At 37.4% G+C, this 25,356-nt stretch overlaps 1 protein-coding gene across 2 annotated transcripts in view; it reads left to right on the top strand.

Moving 5' to 3' along the window:
* LOC137255964 (uncharacterized) overlaps window positions 1-25,356 on the top strand; it is a 107,559-nt gene that overhangs the window by 20,682 nt on the left and 61,521 nt on the right. For both annotated transcript variants that reach the window (XM_067793579.1, XM_067793581.1), the window contains exon 2: window positions 17,340-17,386. The gene's annotated coding sequence lies outside the window, so the exon portion shown is untranslated. The remainder of the gene's footprint in view (window positions 1-17,339; window positions 17,387-25,356) is intronic.

Genomic DNA, 25,356 nt, shown 5'->3' with positions numbered 1-25,356 from the left:
GGTTTGTTGTTCTTAGTAGTAGAAGATTTTTCTTTGGAAACTGTGTGAAGTTCCTCCAAAGTTCGCACGGCAGCATAGACGCAGGAATTTATTTCATGTAATGAACAGTCTGCAGAAAGTTTTAGAGAGATAATTTCATTTAGTAAATCAATTTCATTTTTGGGAAAAGACACGTTTAGTTATTTAATTGGCCTCCGTTTCTCTAAAGGTAAATCACAAATTTCCTCATAAATAGAAGTAAACAAAATGTACACAGGATTTTCGGTAAGGTCTGCAACTGAAGAAGAGGAAGAGTGAGGGTCCAAAATTTCGGGGCCAATTGGCTCTTTCTCAGAAGAGTTTCCACCAGTAAGAGGAAAGAGGTTGACACGGACGTCCATAAGAAGTTTGGGGTCAGCTGCCACTTGAGCATTTTGCTCTTGCAAAGGTTCCTGACGGGCACCAGTTGTGGGTTGAACTGGCTCACGGGGCATGAGATGTTTTAGCAGCCGGAGTTGATCTCTGGGCATGGCATTGTCCCAATGCAGCTTAAGCGACTTGCCATTGATGCGTGGATTATCAGGCCATCCTGTCGCTTTCGCACACTCTAGTAGTGTGGATTTTAGATGGTTTGACCAAGATATTCTTGGTCGGGTTCTGTGCCTTCCCCTGGGGCAAGTCCCATCTCCAGTATGGTTTGTGTTACTACCGGAGGAAGGCTGACTGGGCTGCGGAAATGAAAGATGGAGTTTTCCTTGGCTGTCTGTAACCCAGTAAAATACCAGCTTCGGGGGGTCAGCCTTAACTGGGTGATGTACGTTCATCTAGGCCCACCACGAAGAGGCGTACATCATTATTATTAAATGTGTCAATATGAAGCTGAACTTGATGATGGATATGTATGTTCTTGGAACTGCTCTGAACATCACTGATGGTGTTGGGGGTTGCAGGAGAAACCGGCCTTACAACATTTCCAATAACTCCATCCTTTCTTGCTCTCCATCCCTTTTTGGAATGCTGACTTGTTCATTTGCCATTTTGCAATTTTGCAATGAGGGAACCACATCTACATTCCTTTTATACAGGCTTAATGAGAGAAATAATCTTTTGAATAAGTTTCACACAGTTTAGCTAATATAATTTGAGTTCACTCAGTATAAATTTGTGCATTGTAATTAATGAGTTCAAAATCAGTATGCCAAACGATTATCTCCCCATTATGATAATACAGTCATCCCTACAGTCATAACGCATGTCCTGGGGTCCACTGATGACCCCCTGCATTAGTAGACATCCACGTTATAGTACTTATTACATAATGTGGAACAAAGGCCAAGTAAAATCGTATTTTCCAACTCTAAGGACCTAACAAAACTGCTATTTCATGTATTGTTGCTAGTCAAACCTATATCCTATCGGTGAAGGTGAAAATAAACAAACCTTAGCTAGCTACTCATTGAAAACAGTCAATAGTTGGCCATTACTCTTAATGCATTATCACATCAGTTCTCTGGTAAAGTGGGGTATGACCAGTGTATGCAATGTAAGCTTCTCTGCTTTCATTGCCTTAATCTTTGCACTTAGACAACAAGTTTATTGTGAAAATATATGCTTGAAGCATCGTCGCAGGTGGCAACATAGTACAATATATCCAGTTCCATCATTTATGTAGGTTTACCCTTTATTTACTGAGACTTTAAATCTAAAGTTTTCGTATACAAGGATGGTAGCCATTGCAGTAATATGATTGGCTGCCATAGGTCATGTGCATGATTTTGACCAATTGCGATCCTTATAGCAGACACTAACAAAAAAAAAAATGCATCATTAGAAACCAATCTTTATTCAGTAAAGTCTCTTTTTACAACTGTCAAAATACTCCTGGTACAGTGATATTGTTGATGTTCACAGCTTCACAAGTTACTCATATGAAGCTTTGTAGCTTCGTAAACAGTGGTAGTTCTCGCAGTTGTGTAGTGGTACCAAGTGGAAAGGCACTAATACCGTGATATAGACTGCTTCACATATCATTTCAGAATTTTTTTGTGCCCACCGCCATAATATGGTTGGGGGCATATAGGGTTACCCTCCAGTTCTGTCCGTCCATCTGTACGAAACACTGAATGCACTCTGCCGACGTCTCAAAAACTACTTTATGGAATTCAACGAACTTACACGTTGGCTATCTTGGGACTCATGGTGTGCATCTCACATTTTATTTTTGTAAGTTTAGAGACATTTGAACTTAAATACATTTCGCAAATTTTCTCTATGATAGTGCAATAAGGGACAAAGAGGGGGTGTATGTCATCCTCTTCTCCTCAAAAACTACTCTATTGAATTCATTTAGATTACACATGTGCTTTATAGGGACTTTAAGGGTGTGCATATTTTGATTATGTATTTTATTTATTTTTTCAACTTAATTGCTGTTTGAACTTACATAGATTTTGTTGAGTTTCTCTCTGAATATAGTGTTATAGGGAATGAAGTCTATCCACTTGTCTACAAAAGCAGCTCAACTGAATTGATTGAGCTTCTGCATATGTTTCACTGAGACTCTCATACCTCGTACATCCAGTTTTGTTAATTTTGTCATGTCTACAGATTTTTTAACTTAGTTGAATTTGGTTCTATTCATCCTGTTCGTCCCATACAACGGGGGGTGGGTGGGTTCGGGGTACTTTATCCCCTTCTGCTCAAAAACCACTGCACAAAACGCAGCTTACTGAGATGACTGAATATGAGGGCTGAAAAAAGAGTTATAAGCCTATCACAGACAACTAACTATTTAGTCAGATTTTTATGTTCTATTTTCCCACATAATTACCCTTGATTGCATTGCACTTCTCGTATAAGTGTTGCTGTTACTCATTTCGATGTGCATAGAACTCTTCTGGAAGTCCTGTAAAATACTAACTTACAGAAAATTTGCGTTTGTCATCAGTATAGCGTTTTCAACAGAGATGTTCCTTCAATTTTGTTAGTAGGTGAAAGTCGCTAGGGGCCAGGTCAGGTGATAATGGAGGATGAGGAAGTTCTTTGAAGCCACATTGATGTACTATAGACACTTCTAGAGGTGCAAGAGGTGCATGTCCTGTAAAATCAGAACTCCAGCCATGACAGATGCTCTCAGTCTGTGGAGTAGATCAACGTAGTAAGCACCAGTGATAGTCTTTTGACTCTCCAGGTAGTCAACATGAATGATGCACTTTGGCCACGACTTTCTGAACTGACCTTGAGGACTTAAACTTCTTAGGTGGTGGAGAAGTGGGGTGGTGCCACTCCATGGATTAACGTTTTAGCTCTGGATCGTAATGATAAATCCAAGTTTCATCACCTGTTACTAATGCACTTTTGAAATTTTCAAAATCATGTTTTCCTTTGAAATATCGCTTCTCTTTTTCTTCAAATCAGCATTGAGAAACTTCTGGACCTGTCGTTCAGATACTATGTTTATGGTCAAATGATCATGAATATTAGTTTGAATGGATCCATGGCTTAGACCCGTTTCTCATTCAACAGTCACACATCTGTCTGTAAGAATACATTTCTCCACAGCTTCTACTGTTTCTTCATTAATGGCTCTAGAGGGCCGTCCACACTGGGTCATCATCCAGACTTGTCCTGCCAGACTTGAATAAAGCAGCCCACCTTCAACATATGTACTGCACTTCTGATGATTGAATGCCTTCCCGTGTCAAAAACTTTATAACAGCAGGTTGTTCCATCTCACATGTTGAAGCAGATATGTATACCCCAAGGACCTGTTGCTGTCAAACTAGTTGAACTATTCGAGTAAATTGACTGGAGATGCTGCTGAAGAACACTGTGCAACAACACTGAGAAGATTAGTTCGTGTCACCAGTCCATGAGGCAATTTATCATGAATTTTCTTCGATAATATTTTTCATGAGGAAGGCTTTTCGGACCTGTTGCCTTCTTTGTTCTGTGAGCTTTCTTTCTCTTTGACTTTGACTGTAATTGATCGTAGTACTGTTTTCTGGAGCTGAACTCTAGAACCGTTCACTATTTCTTCACCAAACTAATTCTGAATAAAATATTTTAAGGCGTTCCCATGGCAATAAGTTTGACTTCGACTGAAATTGGTTGTAGTGCTCTTTTCTGGAGCAGAACTATAAAACTGTTCGCTATTTCTTCACCAAAATGTGGCACATAGCTTGATTTGGTGGTATACTTGTGCCTTTAGGTGAGTTTTGAGTTCTGATAAAAATATTTTGGCATTTCCATGGCAACATGTTTTACTTAAAGGTCACATATACTCTAATAGGGTACAAATGCAAAATCACTTGCTGACATAGTTATAAATGAAATCCCGTCATTAAAACTGCTCATTTCGATCTTTAATTACCTTAAATCAACCTTTTGTCAACAGTGCACAATTCTCAGCCGCAAACGAAATTTCAACCAATCAGAGCGGAGTGTCTCCGTGACGTAATAGTGGGTATAGAAATGAGGGTCTGTGCAGTATTCATCTACGTTTCAGGGGTTAAACTATTTCGTTTACAGGTTTGTACAAACCTGAAATTGCGAAAGCTGTTGAGAAAAATGAAAGCCATATGTTCACACAGTCTACTGTCATTTAGTTTTGTCTCCTGCTTTGCCTAGTTTTCGAGTTAAAATCCTTGTTTTCATAGACGATTCTGTCAAAATCATTCGGTGTCGCTAGGTTGTAATCTGTGTTAGGTGGTATAAACCTACACGTTATTTGTCATCATTCACTTGATGCTCAGTTAATGAATTTATAACAGGTATAATTACTGGTAACGCCACTTAGATTACCCAACAAAGGCCCTCCATTTGGCATTTCTTTTGTCTGGATCGATCAAAGGATGAACCGATAACACGCTGATTGATTAATTAGTTTTATGGGGATTTAAATGGGGGATTTGTCAAAAGGTAGTGTTTATGTATGTACATTTACTAATCTATACTGAATACACACTGTCGTGTCTGTGTCTATGTCTATGGAAAACAACACCCTTCTTTCAAAGGATTAACCGTCAATACATTGATTGATTGCTCAGTATTGGCAAACTAAATAACTCTAAAAAGAATTACGCACATTTTGCAATTAGTTGCCAGATGTGCTATCTTGGGTAACCAATGAAACTATACAGCAGTGTGAAAAACCAGAAACGATACATCACATTTTCGTATATTAGACTGTTAAAAGACACATCACTTGGGAAATCTGCAGATGAATTATATATCACTTGTTTTTGTGGATATTGATGGATACATTCCTTGAAGAAGGTAATAGCCTGACATTGCTCCCATAACTATAATTTTAATATTTGCATTTTTGTTTTTAATAAGTTGTCGTAGCTTTCAACAGAATCATTGTTTTTGTCGTTAAGTGTTATGATACACACAACATACACTAGGGCGTTCATGTGAAATATGATTCATATAGGAAAACTATGAAATGTCTACATATTACATTCCTGTTATACATTCGCAGATCGCTTCTTTTTATTAAGTTTCAAAATGCATACAAGTATGATTATAAAGTAATTAGGATTATGAGACCAAGTATAAAGACGTATATTGACAAGTATCTATATACTGGTGAGTGAACGTTACAAACCAAGTAAATTTAGCTAGTGAAGAAATTTATCGCTCAGTATTTTCACTTTGACCCCGACCACGCTTAGGTTATGTTACAGGTTGTGTCATGCAAACTCCTTTTGGTAATGATTCAAATACGCATTTATGTAGTTTTGATTTTCCAACTTGATGAGAACAAACCATACATAATCTCATTAATTCAAACTTACTTAACTTGACTTAACACAATTTTCAAAAATGGCGGCACCCTGTCTTGGGATGAATGCTATTTAAGTTTGTTTTCACCGACTTACAAAAGGAAAATTACTTTCTACTGGTAGTAAAATATGTATTTTATTGATTGACAATAGGATTTTGTATGACACTGCTTATAACATAACAATTTCACTCTTGGAAGTGAGGTGGAGGTCAATATAACATTGCAATATAAATGTCACGTCAATTCCCACCTTGCTTCCTTAGAGGGAGGTCTTATGTTAAAACTGTGTCATGCAAAATCCTTTCGGCCATGATTCAAATGCATATTTAACTACCAGTAAAAAGTAGTTTTGATTTTCTAACCTGATGAGAACAAATCATAATCTCAATAATTCTAACGGACTTCAGCCTGTGACTTCACGATTGTCAAAAATGACTTCCGGTTGCGCATGGGACAAGGTCGGACGTGATTCATATTGGCTCCGCAACCCACGGACCTTTTTTTCTCTTTTTTTACTGGAAAGGTTCGCCAATGAATACATTATTGGGTTACCAGCAACACCCACTTTACCTAAATTACTAAAAGTGAGAAAAAAACCCGCTGGAACTTTTTAACATTCTTGGACTTTTCTGTGTTCGTGCACCATGCCGGACCAGCGACACACACGCTCAAACTCAACAATGGAGGAGGTCGTACAAGCTTCGGAAAAAAGGTTGGCTGAGTTGATTAAGGATACTAATTCAAAACTGTGAGCTTCAATAGACTCTATAAAAACAGAATTAACAGAAATGAAAGGCCAAATAGCCGCAACTGACCACGAGGTGTCATTGCACACTGACGAAATCAGGGACCTCCGTGGTGAACTCACAAAAGTTAAGCAAGCTTATGAGACTTTGGAAAAACAAGTTATACTCAAAGACATTCATGACAGGAGAAGTAATCTCCTATTTTACGGAATTCCAGAGGAACCAGAAGAAAATGCCGAGCGGGTATTGAGAAACTTTTTTGTGCGTTGTTTAAACTTTAGCGAACAACGAGTTAGTGACATTTACTTCAAAGTTGAACACCGCCTGCCAAAGTCAGAGTACCAAAGGGAACATCGCCCTTCCGCTCCTCGCTGTATAATAGCCACCTTTCTCCAAATAAGTGACAGAGAAGCAGTTTATGAGGCCAGGAAGCAGCTGAAAGGGACAGGATACAGTGTCCAAACAGACTTACCGGGTGCGATGAAAAAGAGGAGAGCCATCCTTGGACGTCAGGCAAACAACATCCGTGAAACGACCAAACTCTGGACTAGGGTCCGAGTCGTAGGAACAGAGGTGGTATTGGAGACCAGAGATCCATTAATCCCATCGTCCGTGTGGAAGATATACCAATAGATATTCTTCGTCCCCGATACCTGGGCCGTCATGCTTTGTGTTTACAAACACAACAAACGATATGGACAAATGATACCCTCCTACAACGTACTTCGGTGGCGCACAACAACCAGTAATTTCGGCTGTTCCTTTCCGATTCCTCTATACAAACACAAACAATGTGGAAAAAGGATTTCCTAAAAAACAACTCTTTAATTATCACGTTATATTTTGAGTTATGATACATTATACAATACCTGCGATTTGCCTGTGCTTTTTATTACATTTATATAATAAGTTGCACGGTTATCGTGTTCGACCGCACGTGCTTTTCACACGCGCTGAGCGGCAATATGTCTCTCTAGCTTGGGACACGTGGGGCGATTACTTGGCTCTGAATGTTTTAGTGTCTCCTCTGTCTGATTTTATGATTGTATGGAACATATATTGGAGCACACGTAGTATCGACATATGTAAGTAAACAATTACTTAAATACCTGTTTTACGAGTTGTGGCGTGCTACAACTAATCAGACAATAGTAATCTGCTTTTGTATTTGTTTGTACCGAATTATATCTCTATCTATAACATGCCGTAAATTATGACCTCCTTTTCCGTTCACGAGGCACTGCTTGCACAACCAAGCAGACAGTATTAATTTTGTGTTTCTATTGTTCTTAACGCCATGCCTGTGTATAACAAATGTGAATTACATTTCTATAACCAGCTGCACGGCCATCGTGTCCGAGCTTACGTGCTTTTCGCGCTCTGTGCGACAGTGTGTTTCTCTAGCTTGGGACACGTGGCGCGACTATTTGCTTCATTTGGCTCTGAATGTTTTGTGTCTCCTCCGTCTGACTTTACGATTGTATGGAGCATATATTGGAACACACGCAGTGAGTATCGATACATGTAAGTGAACAAGTACTAAAATACCTGTGTTTTACGAGTTGTGTGCTACAACTAACCAGACAAGTAATCTGTTCTTGTATTTATCTTACCATCGAATTATGTCTCAATCTATAACATTGTATGGTATTGTATTGGGTATTGTATTACATTTCAATAACTAGTTGCACGGTCATCGTGTTCGATCTTACGTGCTTTTCGGGCTCAGAGCAGCAGCGTGTTTCTCTAGCTAGGGACACGTGGCGCGATTACTTGAGGAGACGTGCTTTCCTTGGCTCTGAATGTTTAGTGTCTCCTCTGTCTGATTTTATGATTGTATGGAACATATGTTGGAGCACACGTAGTGAGTAGCGATACATGTAAGTGGACAAATACTTTAATACCTGCGTTTTACGAGCTGTGACTTGATACAAAAACCAGACAATAGTAATCTGTTTATGTATTTGTTTCTACCGAATTATGTCTATCCGTAACATGCGACAATTATGGCCTTCTTTTCGGTTCACGGGGCACTGCTTGCACAACGATGCAGGTAATATCAATCTTGTTTTGTATTGTTCATGCTGATCTTCACTACCTCATTTTGATAAACCAAAGGTGCTCAACAAAAACCTTTGATATGTTCCACTACTAGTCTCTCGCTGTGCGCGGGAATCTATTTTAATAACTCAGAACACGCGGCGTGATTACCTGAGAGATGTTTTTGCTTTTGTTTTTGAGTCCTTCTCGTTCTTTGCGAGATGATATGGAGCACATACTGGAGCAAAGGAAATAACAGTGGGTAATGATTCATCTCTTTTTTTTTTTTTTTTCCTCTCTTAATACTCGTGGTTTACGGGATGCGGATTGCTACAACCAATAGTAATTGTTTTTAACACTGTTTCACCAAATTATCTTTCCAGTTATGAAATGTTAGACTCCACTATCCCTTTCAAAAACCAGATGGGCTCCACCTTCCGATACTATTCGTACTACCCGTGGGTTGCGGGCTGTTACAACCGACCGGTTGATCTTTGATATTTTCGTTGTTTTATATATTCTTGTTTCCATTTTTACCATGTTGAATATTACAATCTCTCCTTTGTTAGCAAGATGTGCTCAAACAATACCTTTGACATGCCTTTGTATATACCACTATGTAACCACTAGTACCTTGCTACAATCCACTACGTCTAATGTGAATATTATTGACAATGGCGGATAAACTAAAAATTATATCACAAAACTGTAGGGGTATAAATGATAAACTTAAGCGTAAACAATTGTTTACATTTCTAAAACGTAAAAAAGCATCCATTTATTGCCTACAGGATGTACACTTCACGGAAAATATGGAAATTAAAATACGGGATGAATGGGGAAATAAAAACTGCTTTTTTAGTTCCTTTAGGAGTAATTCTCGTGGCGTAGCAATCTTATGCTCTAAATGGCTAGACTTTGAGTTGCAAGGGATAACTACAGACGAAAAAGGTAATATGATTATAATTGAAATGAATTTAGATAGCTATAAACTCGCTATTGTTAACCTCTATGGTCCAAACAATGACGATGCAGAGTTTTATATATCCCTTAAGCAAAAAATAGAAAGATTTCAAAGTGACCATGTGATTTTATGTGGAGATTGGAACGCTGTACAAGAATTCTCTATTGACACATTCAATTATAAGCATATGAATAACTCTAAGGCCAGAGACCAAATTGTACAATTAAAAGAAGATTTAGATTTCGTTGATGCCTGGCGTGAAATGAACCCCTACGACCGGCGATATACTTGGCGACAACCCACTCCACTTAAACAGGCGCGCTTAGATTACTTTCTTGTATCCCATAATATATTACCCTCAATTATACAATCAGACATAGAACCAGGCTTTAAAACAGACCACTCGTTGATATCAATGACATTCAAACTATCGGATCTAAAACGCGGCAAAGGGTTTTGGAAATTTAATAACTCTCTACTAAGAGACCATATTTATGTAAAGAAAGTGAAAAGTATTATTTCAGAAACAGTTGCTCAGTATAAAGTAGATACAGAATCTGATGACTGCACCATTAATGACCAACTTCTCTTCGAAACTATCTTATTAATGATCAGAGGAGAAACCATTAAATACTCATCCTTCCAAAAAAAGGAAAGAATTAAGAGAGAAAAATATCTTTCTGATAATTTAAATGAAAAAGAAATACAACTTGATGAATCTAATAGTGAAACCGTTAAAAAGGAAATAATCACCGAAATAAAGGCTATTCAACAGGAACTTGAAGAAGTATATCAATTTAAAACCCAAGGCTCAATTCTAAGATCGAAAGCGACTTGGATTAAGCAAGGCGAAAAACCATCCTCTTTTTTCTTGGGACTGGAATCTAGAAATTTCCTTAATAAATCTTTTTCTAGATTACAAGACTCAAACGGACGTATTCTTGAGTCCCAAACTGACATTGAGAATGAAGTAAAACTGTTCTACCAAAAACTGTACAGCAAACATGATGTCTCTGACATAAATTTAGATAATCTGCTTAAAGGCTATTCTGTTCCGAGGTTAAGTAGTGATGCTGCGGCGAAATTGGAAGGTATACTTACAGACGATGAAATTCTTGCCTCCCTAAAATGTCTTAAAAATAACAAGAGTCCTGGTGCAGATGGTTTCACCGCAGAATTCCTTAAATTTTTTTGGTGTGACTTAGGCAAATATTTGGTTCGTTCTTTGAATTATGGATATAAAAATGGAGAATTATCATAATCACAAAAACAGGGACTTATCACATGTATACCTAAGGGAAATAAACCAAGACAATTTATGAAAAATTGGCGTCCAATATCATTGTTATCAATATTTTATAAAGTTGTTTCAATGGCAATTTCTAAACGAATAAAACCTGTGTTGAACTTACTGATCAACGAAGATCAAAAAGGCTTTATGTCTGGTAGATACATAGGGGATATCACCAGACAGATATATGACTTAATTGAGTATACTGATACATATCAAATTCCTGGACTTTTATTATTGATAGATTTCGAAAAGGCCTTCGACACTGTTGATTGGTAGTTTATTGAAAAAGCTTTAACCTTCTTTAATTTTGGGGAATCAATAAAACAATGGATAAAGGTTTTCTATAAAAATATTAAATCGAGTGTCCTGGTAAACGGTTTTGGGACAGATAGCTTTGAAATTCACAGGGGCTGTCGTCAGGGTGACCCATTATCACCATATCTCTTTATACTTTGTGTTGAAATTCTTGCAACAATGATACGTAATAAAGCAGAAATAAAAGGAATCCATGTAGGCAATGTAGAATATCTGCTAAATCAGTTTGCTGACGATACAACCTGCACCTTAGATGGAACAGAACGTTGTCTACACGCAGTGCTCCAAACCTTAACTTTCTTTGCCTGTTTTTCAGGATTAAAGGTCAACATCGACAAAACTAGAATAATTTGGATTGGCTCAAAGAAACGTTCAAGAATTAAACTTTGTCAGAAGTGGAATTTAAACTGGGAACAAGGAAACTTTGAACTATTAGGGATAAAATTTGACCTGGATATTAAAGAAATGATTGATTTGAACTACAAAGATAAGTTAAGACATTGCGAATCCCTCATGTCAATATGGTCAACTCGAAACCTAACCCCACTGGGCAGAATAACTGTCTTGAAATCGCTTGTCCTCCCAAAACTAAACCATTTGTTTGCCTCTCTTCCTAACCCTCCGGATAAAATGATTGAGGATTTGCAAGGTAAATGTTTCCGATTTATATGGGGGAACAAACCCGATAAGGTGAAACGTGATCAATTAATATGTACTGTAAAAGATGGGGGTCTTAATGCACCAAATATTAAAGAAATAATGCAAGCTCAAAAAATTTCCATAATAAGACGATTTTATAATAACCACACCAAATGGTGTAATCTCTTTTCTGAAAATTTGCCTAAACTGGGATCTGCAACGATCTTCGAATATAATTGTCCAAATCTTAGAAACATTATCAATCCACTTGTAAGAAACAACTTCTACTGTGATCTCCTGAATGCCTGGTGGGATCTACTATCCGCAGATGGGGCAACAAATTCACAAAACATTACCTCTCAAATTATTTGGTACAATCAAAATATTTTAATCGATAAGAAAACTATATTTTACCGAAACTGGAATGCAAAAGGTGTAATATTTATAAACGATCTCCTGAATGACTCTGGAAATTTCCTTTCTCGAGATATCTTTGAAAATAAATACAATGTAAAAACAAATTGTCTAGAATATTCAGGTGTAATAAACTCAATTAAAACATTCCTCAAAAGAAGAAATATTAGCTTAGAAACAATTAGGAAAAAACAAAACCCTTTGCAACCATATATGTTAAACCTTTTGAATAGGCAAAAACAAGGCAGTCAATTATTTTACAGGGTCCTACTGGAAACAAAATCAATAAAAAATCAACATTGCGTAAAATGGAATAGAATTCTAGAGAAAAATATTGATACAAACTATTGGCAACAATACAACCATATCCCCTTCCGTTGTTCTGAAGATACCGCTCTGCAATGGTTTCAATACAAACTCTTGCATCATATTTTACCAACAAAAAATAGACTCTATAAGATGCAATATGTTGACAATAACCTGTGTAGCTATTGTTCGGCTTCTATAGAGACAATAACACATTTATTGTACGACTGTAGCAAGGTTAGTCACATGTGGCGAAATCTTCAAAACTGGCTCAACAATAACCTCGAGGCAAATTTAAAGTTCACTAAAAAACAAATTCTGCTTGGATTCGACCAGAAAAATAATGACCCAATCAACATAATTCTTATTCTATTCAAAAAGATTATCTTCGACTGTAAAACATCCAAACAGATGCCAACTTTTCGGTTTTTACAACTGGAACTTAAAAAATATTATGAACTAACAAAATATTCAGCTGCGATATGTTCAAAAATTGATCACTTTTATAAATTTTGGTCTATCTGCCATGGTCTGTTTTCTGAATGATGCCCTAACTTTTGCATGTTATATTATGTATCTTCTCTTTTCCTTAATTACAAACCCACAGAATGTACTCATCATAAATGGACTTGTGTATCAAAGTAAAAATGGAAAAAAAAAAAAAAGTTCCTTCTCATAGCTCCAAAAAAAAAAAAAAAAAAAAAAAAAAAAAAATGGCGGCACCCTATCTGAGGATGAATGCTATTTAAGTTTGTTTACACCGACTTACAAAATCAAAATTACTTTATACTGGTAGTAAAATATGTATTTTATTGATGGACATTAGGATTGTACATGACATTGCTTATAACATAACAATTTCACTCTTGGAATCAGTCAATATAAGGGGTCAATATAATATTACTTATTATAATATTGTCACTTCAACCACAACTTTGTTTCCGGGGAAGAAAGCGTTATATCCATGCAAAATGCTTTTGGTCAGCAATGTGTAGTACGCAGTCGTTATTTTATAAACTCGATGAAACTTAAACTCCATTTTCTATCCGTTAAGCGTGGTAGGGGGCGAACCATCCGATTTAGTATATACCACAGTCTTCCAAAAAGCTCACACTAACAACCAATTTAAGCACAAACTACGGAGTCTGGTGGAAATCTATGCATAGTGACACCATCACCCGACCGCAAGGAACAACTGACGGCAACACAACAATTCAGCATGTCTTTGGTGACGTCGAGAAATCAGCAAAATGACGAGCTTCCTACACATTTTCTGTACATTTAATTGGATATCGTTCCTTCTATGACGTCATTGTAGGGCTCTGGCGACAGAGTTATGCAAACCTGTCTGCGGTTTCGTTTGCGGGTGAGAGAGAGGCTGACAGCTGTTTAGCAACTTTTAAGCACTTGGTATAAATTAACCACAAGTTTTTTTAAAAAACAAATGGTGTTTCGTTTATGACTAAGTCTTTCATATGCAGTGATAAAAAGATTACCCAAAAATTGAGTTTAGTGGTCCTTTAAGATTGAAATTGGTGGTTGTGCTGCTATCAGGAACAGAACTTTCGAAACCTTTCATTGTTCTTCTTCCACTTTTGTATATACATACCAAAACATTTGGCATAATCATGACTTGCAGACATATACATGAGGGATGTTTTGCCGTTGCGGGGGATATTGATTACTTTGTCTTCTTATTAAATAATCTAAATTATTAATCGTAAATATCAAATGTATTGGCGGGGCTGCTATTTCTTAATAGTGAGACATACTTCTCAAGCAAGACATACTTCACATACCAACAATTGATCCTACGAGACGTTTGACCTCACATGTGGAAAACTCAAAAACCCTATTAGAGATTTGACTTCGCATCTGAACATAGCAGCAATGCCAACTGCTTGAGAGCTGTAAAAGTTTGCCAAAGAACAAGGAGTGACTAGTTAGTCCTGTTTTGGGAAACCTCAGCTGTTAAAGTTGCTCAGTATTCCTCCCCACCTTTCATGGTGAAATAACTCAAGCACCTAGTGAAGAAGCGCAGACTCGCGCAGAAGCGCAGAGGTTTTCACATGCAAGGAAAGCCAAGCTCCTCGAACTATTGGAGGAGCACATACAACTGAAATTTGTGCCAACCAGGCACGCCATAGGTAAGTATCAGAGAGGATGGAGTATGAACATTGACAAACACATTGAAGTCGACGACCTCAAACCCCTGATCACCGCCAAAGTTGGTGAGGAACTGAATGATCTGAGAAACCTCAAATTTCAACTCCAGTTTGTCATTGGACAAACCTCCACCAAACCCGCCAAGGTTTACTTCAGATGCAACCAAGAAGTCGTGACTCAACCTGCGTTCATCGAAGCGCCCATTGACACCTTGTTTGCAAAAATATGAGAAACCCTGGAACACTACACACACATGGGCTCAAGTTGGGCCGTAGACACATTTGACACAGCCTACCTGGATGTAGCCAAGTATGAACCCTTCAAAGGAAGATTGTACATGGACCTGCTGCCGTACTACAAAAATGAAAAGGTCATTGTTAACCCCGAAATTAAAGATGACAGTGATATTAATAATGTTTCCTTGGTGGTGGCGGTCATAAATGCTAAGTTCGAACCAATGCTTGACGCCCATCTCCTACTGGATTGGATTTGAAAAAGTAAACAATTTGGCCAAATGTGAATGTAAAGTGCTATACACAAACATGGATTCCCTGCAGATGGAAATTCACACTGTGGACATGTACGAGGACATGAAGATACATATGCGCCTCTATGACACCAGTGGCTATTTCAGAAACCACCTGATGCACAGCCAGACCAACAAAAATACGCTCCGCAAGCCCATCGCCAAATACCTCGGCTCAAGATCCAAGATGTATTCCATCCTAAAAGCTGACTATGAAAATCCAAAAAGCCAAAACCCGTGAAAAAGCACATCAAGCAAGTCAAATTCAAAGCCTGTTCGAAACCAAAACGTTCACGCATCAAATGAACATGCTGAGAAGTAAGGGACACAAGCTGTAGTTACTGATGATCAACAAGACTTTGCTGTCACCCATGGACACAAAACAATGGATCACCATTGACGGGGTCACCACTAATGCCTATGGAAATGTGCGAATAATTAATTGAACGCTCATGCACACATGCATACATACATGGAGATAATTTATTACACCCGCGAGAATTCTGGTAAGGCGGTGATGCCATTGTGATGGTCGTCAAAGTCTCTGAAGAGAAAGCCAAAGCATATCTCAAAAAACGAACCAAGTCTGGCAAGTGTACCTGCCAGCATCTTGGTACATCTCAAGAAGAAAATTCGCATTCGCCAAGCTGACCTCCTGTTTCTCTTCCCCCATGACAGGGTGAAACGCAAAACTTAAAGTATGCCCTGACTCGTCGACATCGCCAATCGCTACAAAGACGAGCAAAGATTTAAACGAAGTCACCAAAGCCTTGGAACGCATCTACATACACAGTTGCTTGACCTGGCCTGCAAGTTGATCCAGGATGCATGTTCCTGGGAGCTGTGTCGCAGCTGCTGGCCAAGCTCAACGTCAGTGTGAGACGAGGCTTGGCGGGAGCTCATTGCAGGCAAGCCATCGTTGAGAGATTCAACTGCACCCTAACCAAATGCCTGTTTCTGCATAAGTACTTGTGGGATTTATTTCATCTCGGAAACAGAAACATGAAATGGGTCGCACACGAGTGTTGGATGCCATCAACCACGAATTCACCAGACTCCTTGGCAAGAGACCCGTTGAAGCGGTCAAACTGAAATCCATTGAATTGTCACTGGTTGCTCGGCATTGTGATAAAGCGGAAGAGAAACCTGACCGTCTGACATTACCTAACCGCAGAGATGCCAACCTCTCCAATTTAATCGTAGTCTCTACGAATTTTAACTTCAAACTACACAAATATGTTTCCACTAGAAAGCCTACAAAATTCATTCGTATTTCGGATACCGGATAAATAGACAAAAACATGAAAAGCATTTTCTGACTTTACATACCTTCCATTCGTCAGAACTGGAATGATTGCAAATAACAAGCATAATTTTAGCGAAGCTGATTTCAGTACCTTTGCAGTTTGACACATTTAGTTCCAGCTGAAATAATTTAACCACATGACCATAACATCATTAATTTTTTCTCAGAATCCATCATGATTTTGTTTATTTCGTTGACTAATAATTTTTATGGTCAAACTGCTAATTTTGAATGTTGAAACTACTATTTACAACACTTTGGGGTCGGCATGTCTGTACCAGGCAGGTGAATACAAGGATACGGCAGATAATGCACCTGCAATCCCATATGGTCCATGAAAACGTACGTCAACGTCAGAGTCGGCGAACCGACCTTATACCACTCGAAAGTCGGGCTAAGGAGTGCATTTGTCAGAGAGGAGTTGATAATCGTTCCTCACAACACTGTCCCTTACACATCACCCACTGTACGATGATCGTTCTCTTAGCTTACACTGTTTCATGTGTGGCTCACCCTGATACCAATTGTTTCTCTTATTTCAAAGTCCATCTGAAAAACATCATCTTCAATTCTAACAACAAAAAAAACTTTTTCCCTGTACCAACCACGTGCTCGCTTTGAAAACCATTCCACCTATTTTGCTCAAATTTTGCATGGACCTTGGTGATAATTTTAAATTTAAATTAAGCCTTTGGGGAGGACCTGTCATAGGATCGCTGTCATGTGTACTACATAGGGGCAAGAGAAGAAGTGTCAACTAATTCAGCTTTGGTTTCTATGGAAATATGCATGATCATTTTAAATTGATTTATTAGTTCTTTGTTAATCACATCCGTTGTTCTTTTGTTTGCAGTAGAATTCCAAGCCAGCTCCAGGGATAGCAGCACTCATCTTTTGCAGGTATGCTCATTTAGTTTTTCATTGATCAGTTTATGCACAACAAATCATCTCAAGAGACTGTGTGTCACAGACAATATTGTAACTTGGTATGTTTTAAAGAAAACTATGTAAGTCAATCATGCGAACTTTGTGATAACAAAGCTACTGGTAATTGTTTTTCAGTCTTCTTACTGTTTAACTGTCAAAGGAGAAGTTAAGTTTGGAAATGGGAGTTCATCCATTTCATTTAAAGTTAGGAAAATCAATCTGTATTATCCTCTCATATCTTATTTTTCGAACAGTTGTATGATTCTGCAGGTGTTTCTAATGATGAAATAAGCAATACATAAATTCATGTTCATAAAGTTTGTTGTTTTGAGATAGAGATAAGGTGAGCTCTATTGCCTTGTCTTTCCTTCATGTTCCCTTTCCTGGTGATGATGTCACCAGTATTGTGAATGATGACAGACTGTCCTGCAGTTCTTCACATGAACATAGTGTTGACTTTCTGATGTGTGTACTGTGATGTTTTAAGCGATGACATGATATCTCTTGTAATAATGAAACAAAGCACAGTCGTTTAGGTTGTTTGTGTATATTTCATTTTGTTATAAACACTGTTAAACACTGCAGACTGGGAATATGCCCAAAACACCAGAGGGAAGCCAAAAACCGGTCAATCCATAGACACAGCAAACTGTTGTATGTGTTTTAGAAACTACCAGTCTCATTTAGGACTCCTTTATTGTCGCCCCAGCATGTAATGCGAGGGGATATAGTCAACGCCTCATCTGTCCATCCGTCCGTAATCATTTTGTTTCCGGAGCATAACTCAGAAACTGTTCAATATTTTTATACCAAACTTGATAGATGTAATGATCTCAACCTATATTTGTGCCTTTTGCTATTTACAGAGTCTTGGCATTTTTATTTTTTTTTGTTTTTCCATGGAACATTTTGGTGTTAGTCTAATGGTGGGGCAGGCTTCATTTCCAGAGCATAACTCAAAAACCATTCAATCTTTTTCTGCAAAACTTGGTACGTAGATATATGTAGATATATGTGGCAGACACCAAAGTGGTACCTTTTGTTATTTACAGGTTTTTGTGATTTATTATTTTCTCAGTTTCCATGGAAATGTTTTGGACTTAGTCTCAAAATGAAGGGATGTGCTTCGTTTCCGGAGCAGAACTCAAAATCCGTTCATTATTTTGTTGCAAAACTTGGCAGATATACCAATCAGAAGCTGCAATGGTGCCTTTTGCTAGTTACAGGTTTTTGTGATTTCTTAGTTTCTCGGTTTCCATGGAAACGATTCAGACTTTGTCTCAAAAGTGAGAGGTGTGTTTTGTTTCTGGAGCAGAACTCTTAATAAACTTCTTAATATCTGTCAGTGTAACTTGGTAGATATGTGTGACAGGACCCAAAGTGGTGCCTTCTAGTATTTACAGGTTTTTGTGATTTATTATTTTCTCAGTTTCCATGGAAACGGTTCAGACTCAAAATGGAGGGATGTGCTTCGTTTCCGGAGCAGAACTCAAAAACCGTTCAATATTTTTCTGCAGAACTTGGTAGATATATCAATTGGAACCTAACGTGGTGCCTTTTGCTCTTACAGGCTTTTGTGATTTCTTAGTTTCTCGGTTTCCATTGAAGCATTTTGTACTTAGTCTCAAAAGTGAGAGGTGTGTTTTGTTTCCGGAGCAGAACTCAAAAACTTCTAGATATCTGTCAGTAAAACTTGGTAGATATGTATGGCAGACCCCAAAGTGTAGCCATTTGCTATTTCCCTTTTTTTTGATGAATTATTTTCTTGGTTCCATGAACATGTTGCTGACTTTGTTTCCGGAGCACAGCACGAAAACCATTTCATATCTTTCAAAAGATATACGAGACAGATCTTGAAATGATGACTTTTTCTGATTACAGATATATGGCATTTATATTTTTCATGAATTCCATGGAAACAATTCAGACTTGGTCTAAAAACACAATAAGTAACTGTCAGCTGATTTGACCTTTCAAATATGTGGGGGCCGGGGGGATATGTCATCTTCTGATGACTCTTGTTAATTCTGTCTCTCTTCATGATGTCAAAAACTGTATTCCTATTCACGTAACCAATTTTTGTCAATGGATTCCAAATCATTCATTGTTTTCTGGTATGTTACTGAAAAATAATCCCTCTAAACATGCTTCAGCAACAAGTCCACATTGTAACCTTTTTGTGACAAAATTTCATGATGTTCTCTATTTCAATTATGCCGACTGATTTCCTGCCTAGAATGTTCAGAATATCATTATTTAACAAAGAATTTTTGGGCGCAGTCTTCATTTACTGTAATGTGATTGGCTGCCTTGCCTTAGGTACAACTTTCCTTGGGTCTGATAAGACCCTGTATTTCCCTTGACAATATCTAGCCTCATGTTTTTACTAAATCAAAAGAAATCAATACACATCGAATCGACTTGTTTTTACTTATGTGAGATGCTATGGTTCACATTTCCTTGCTGTCATGTTGACACCAGCTGATCGACTGACCTCAGTGCAGTGCATGTTACTAAAGGCTTGGTGATGCATGCAGCAGCGTGCTTTCCTCACTTCATGTGGTGACTGGGGATAAATGTGGCTTTTGTACTCCCTGCTCGCGGATAGAGCAATCAAAAGTCGACATTCTTATATGAGGCTGGATAATATATATTGTCAAAGCTATCTTTTTATACCAGTTTTTCAAATATGTAAATGTGAAAATGCCAAAGAAATGGGTAAGAGGATATTAAGGTGTGGGGATGATTTTGTACCATGCCTATGGGCTAAATGCTAGTGTAATATAACATTAGAGTCTCTGATACTGTGCTTTATTCCCATATTGGTCACCATATGGGTAGTTGCATACTAACCTTGTACATCTCAAGAATGTCATATTGTAACTAGGTCGGGTAGAAGCATGACTTGAGTAGTACCTTTGAATTAGGTCACACTGTGATGGTACTACTTTTTCATTCATAACAAACACATGAAGTCATTCAATCTACAAGTTATATGCATTGTGGGAATGTAAACATTGTGAACAAATATATGTTGCTGTTTAATTGAGACATTATATCTGTTGTAAAACATAAATGTAATGTTTCCACCAGTGATATTAGCTGAGTGAAGCAACTGCATCGTGACATCAGTTATCGAGGGGACAGATGAAAATGGTTTAGTGAGATCAATACAGTGCAATGTCACGCTAAAAAAACATGTTCTTCAGTACACAATTCTTCTATAATAACCTCTCTATGAGACGAGTTTTGGTTTGAAACCTTCAAAGTAATAAAAGCACTGTGTTTTGACAATTGTAACAAGGCGTGGGTAAGAAATGAAATATCACACTGGTCTCATTACTGTATACAAATTATAAGGAACTTGTGGCCATTCCGTGGTATCTGACCTAGTTTACGTTTTTACATGAGAAGTTTTTGAATATGTAGTAAATTGCAAAAAGTTATTGCATATAGGAATGCTTATATCATTGACACATGCCATTTTGCAAAAAGAGTAAATAGAAGACATGGCAAGATGCATATTTTCATGTGTATGACTTGCTGTGTTTCTCTTGCAGAAACTATAATTGTGTAGAAGGGTTACAAATTCTGTTACGTTACATCTTCATAACTTGAAATTTCCCTGTATGACTTCTCATATGATACCTAACTGATAAACCTGAAATCAATGTCATCAGTTTTATCAGGGTAAGTGTTTGAAAGGTGTGTAAAAAGTCTGTTGAATGAACACCTCATTTTTAGACAAACCTAAGTCTAGTATATTAAAATATAATTAGCAATTGTTACAGGAAGTAGACTGTCTTTGTCTTACTTACTTCAGAAATTTAATGGACAGAATATTTTTACTATCACTAATCAATTTGCTGTTGCATTGTATATATACGATACTATTCTAACACAAACACTTGCTTACTACAAATTTAGGAATCATGTTAAGCTATGACAAACTTTGATCAGGGTCATGTGATAGATGTTAATTCTGAAGGCTTGTAGAGGGTCATCTTTAAGAAGATGATATGAAATGTTTTGTTGATATTTGCAGGACCCACTTCAACTAAAGTGTGGCATCACATATAACAAATTAGAACATGTCCTTCATGGCAGCCACATAATGTAGAAAGTTTAAGTCAGTTTTGAAACCATGAGATTAAAAATCCTCTCTAGCTGTCATTGACTTTTTGAACTAAAAGTTTATGGATCTTGGGTTGAGGAAGATAGATGTTTCAATCTAAACATGGTTAATAGCTGGCCAGCTCCAGTGGAGAATTGCTCCTTCAGAGACTGGCATCAGAAGGATGTAGTGATGGGCCAGTCTACTGACACCAGTTGTCCAAGTTTATGGCCCAGTACATGTGGAGCTTGGTATCATCTGATCTTGCTCATTACAGACCTTCACTATCAGTGCACCTGTCAGTGGAATCAACTAAGCAAGTGAATCTTCCTCCACACAGATGTGAGGAGGGATGTTTCTCTAGGCTGAATCTAGCTGCTGTGTGTATGGTGTGTGTAGGTGTGGCACAAACTTTTTAGTTTGAGTTTTGATGTTTTAATTATATGAAAATATGACAACTGTTTTCCCTGGTGTGTTTTCTTCATATTTAAAGATGCAACTTTATCAATAATGACATAATTTCATTCAAGCATGCTTGAATAATTGGAACTTTTGACAACTGAGAGTCCCAAATTCAGATGTAATTCATTATTTGATATTGTGGAACAAAAAATTTTTTCACCATGTAATTGATTCTGGGTATTGCAGCATGGTATGATTTGTTTATTTAAACTATCTCTTTTAAGTGTTAACAACGTAAAAAAATTGTGATTGATCATATATATGTGTCATCAACAGATTTAAACTTAGAAACTTTTTATCCCCCCAGCATGTAATGCAGTCGTATGTAGTCCATGCCTCGTCTGTCCATCCATCTGTAATCATTTTGTTTCTGCAGCATAACTCAGAAACCGTTCAATATTTTTATACCAAACTTGATATATATAATAATCTCAACCTATAGTTGTGTCTTTTGCTATTTACAGAGTTTTGACATTTTTATTTTTTTTATTTTTTTTTTTCCATGGAACATTTTGGTGTTAATCTAGTGGTGGGGTGGACTTCGTTTCCAGAGCAGAACTCAAAAACCGTTCAATATTTTTCTGCAAAACGTAGTAGATATGTGTGGCAGACCCCAAAGTGGTGCCTTTTGCTATTTACAGGTTTCTTTTATTTATTATTTTCTCGGTTTCCATCGAAATGTTTTGGACTTAGTCTAAAATTTGAGAGATTGGCTTCATTTCCGAAGCATAACTCAAAAACCGTTCAACATTTTTCTGCAAAACTTGGTACTAACATCAGTCAGAACCTAAAGTGGTGCCTTTTGGTACTTACGTTTTTGTGATGTATTATTTTCTCGGTTTCCATGGAAACATTTCGGACTTAGTCTCAAATTTGAGAGATGGGTTTTATTTCCAGAGCAGAACTCAAAAACCGTTTTATATTTTTCTGCAAAACTTGGTAGATATATTAGTCGGAACCTAATGTGGTGCCTGTTGCTAGTTACAGATTTTTACGATTTCCTGAGAGGAGTAAAACTTGGTAGATATGTGTGGCAGACCCCGAAGTGGTGACTTTTGCTATTTACAGTTTTTTTTTGTGATTTATTATTTTCTCGGTTCCATGAACACGTTGCAGACTTCGTTTCTGGACGGAGCACAACTCGAAAACGATTTCATGTCTTTCAAAAGATCTTGGCAGATATATGAGACAGATCTTGAGATGCTGTCTTTTTCTGATTACAGATATATGGCATTTATATTTTTCATGAATTCCATGGAAACAATTCAAACTTGGTCTAAAAACACAATAAGTAACTGTCAGCTGATTTGTCCTTTCAAATATGTGGGGGCTAGGGGGACATGTCATCTTCTGATGACTCTTGTCATTAAATTTTTATGGTTATAACTTAGGAACTATTTTTCTGGTAAAATATGTTCATTTCCAAGAGAAGATGTTAGCCTGCAGAAACCCATGTACAGAGAAACAGCCTTCTCATAATGACAACAGTATCAAAACTGAATAAGCGACATCAGCAACTGCCCGAAATGAATACAGCAGTGTCAGATATCAGTATCTACATTGCAACATTTTAGAATGTTTAGTGAATTTTCTTTAATCTTGTCTAGTTTTTATCATCACTGTGGCCTTGATTGAAGCGCACATTGTAGAAACTTTTTAGTGGAGGGTCGCCTTGGGGACCAGTGGCAACCAGGGAGCCAAGTCTTACCTCTCATTCATGAATATTGTGTTGTGCAATATTGAGCCACTGTAATGAGAAAAAAAGTTAAATTTGAATTAAGAATGTTGTGATTTTATGGAGTTGAGAAACAGATCACTGTAGTCGTGTCTGTTACATAGCATGTACAGTTTGTAAGATAATGGTATCTTAGAGACACTCAAGTAGTAATCTCTAGTTGCACAACCAGGAGAAAGCAATCTATGCAGCGTGGTCAGTTAATTCCATCTGAACAAATCCGCCATAAGTTAGGCTCAGAACTTTTAAGTCACCTCTCAAAGCGTATGATATGATACCTTTGTATATCGTCCATTGCCTGCTTGTTCATCATCTGCCTGCTCTAACAGTTTCTCTGAGCCTGAGAATGAAAATTGTTAAGTTCTACAAGTATCTTTTTCTTAAAAACTAAAAAATTCATGATATGTGTCATTTTCCTGGTTGAAAACTATCAGACGTTGGACAGCCTGAAGCATTTATATTGCAGGTAGTTTAATGGGGCAATGTATTTTTTTATGAAATCCCAGTTTGTGACAACGCAGTCCAGAAATCTGAATGTAAAAGTTAGATCTTGTCTTATAAACAAAAGTAAGTATGATTGTCCAAACTAAACAATTGTTTATATGCAAAGTTACACAAAATGAAACACTTATCATTATTGTCTCTATTCACTCGGCCGTTGTTTATGTTTCAAAAATCTGTTAGTCTGAAAAAAACTATGATGATTTTTACCAAAATGTGCTGATATGGTGCATAAACACTAATTACCTGAACATTGTTCTTTAATGTCAAAGGTGTTTTACATTACTACCATGCTGCCCTCTCAAGTTGTTACGTGAACTTTCTTATAAAATGGGAAGATGGGATGAAATATACAAAAGGAAAATCCATACTGTCAGGCCTAATTCATTGTTCTAGGGCTTCAATTGTCTGTTTTGTGAAATATCATATTCAGCTGCAAATTTTAGGTATAACAGCAAAATACTTCCCACTTATGTTTTAACCTTAACATTGTGAGTTATGCATGGGTTTGAAGTTTGGTCATGAAGTCATTTCAACATGTTAAGTTGTGTGCTTGCTTGAGGCCAGTCACTGGAAGAACAAGAAGTGGAGGAGACCAACACTAGTCCTATAAATAGCTATCTGTATTGACATTCTGTCATTAAATTGTCTCCAGACTTTGTCCTTTTTTGTATCCAAGTTGAAACTATTATCTGGAGGCAGACGACATGATCATGAATGGCCCTATGTAAACTTGGAACCTCTCACAGCTTGTTAGTATAAGAAGTAACATCAACCATAGATGGGAATACGGATTTTGTCTAGCCATGATCCTTTGGACAATATTAGTACAAGACTACAAGGCGATTCATGACAGCTTCTCATTGTTAGATAAAGGTACCATTGACCAACTTTGCCATAATACTTATATCATTTAATGACATGTATTTATCCCCTGCTGTCCATGCGTCTGTGCACGTTTTTCTTCTCTGTAGCACAACTTTTAAACCATTCGATATTTCTGCACCTAACTCGGCACATAGATAGATCTGCTGGTCCCTGATGCCTTTTGGTAGTTTTGGATTTCTAAATACAATATTTTTTGAGTTTCCAGGGCAACAAGCTTGACTTAGAATGAAATTGGTGGTAGTA

Source organism: Haliotis asinina, chromosome 11 (assembly GCF_037392515.1).
Source record: "Haliotis asinina isolate JCU_RB_2024 chromosome 11, JCU_Hal_asi_v2, whole genome shotgun sequence".
NCBI classification, from domain to species: domain Eukaryota; kingdom Metazoa; phylum Mollusca; class Gastropoda; order Lepetellida; family Haliotidae; genus Haliotis; species Haliotis asinina.
Note: the sequence above shows the minus strand (reverse complement) of the source record. Positions and strands in the feature narration are given on the sequence as shown.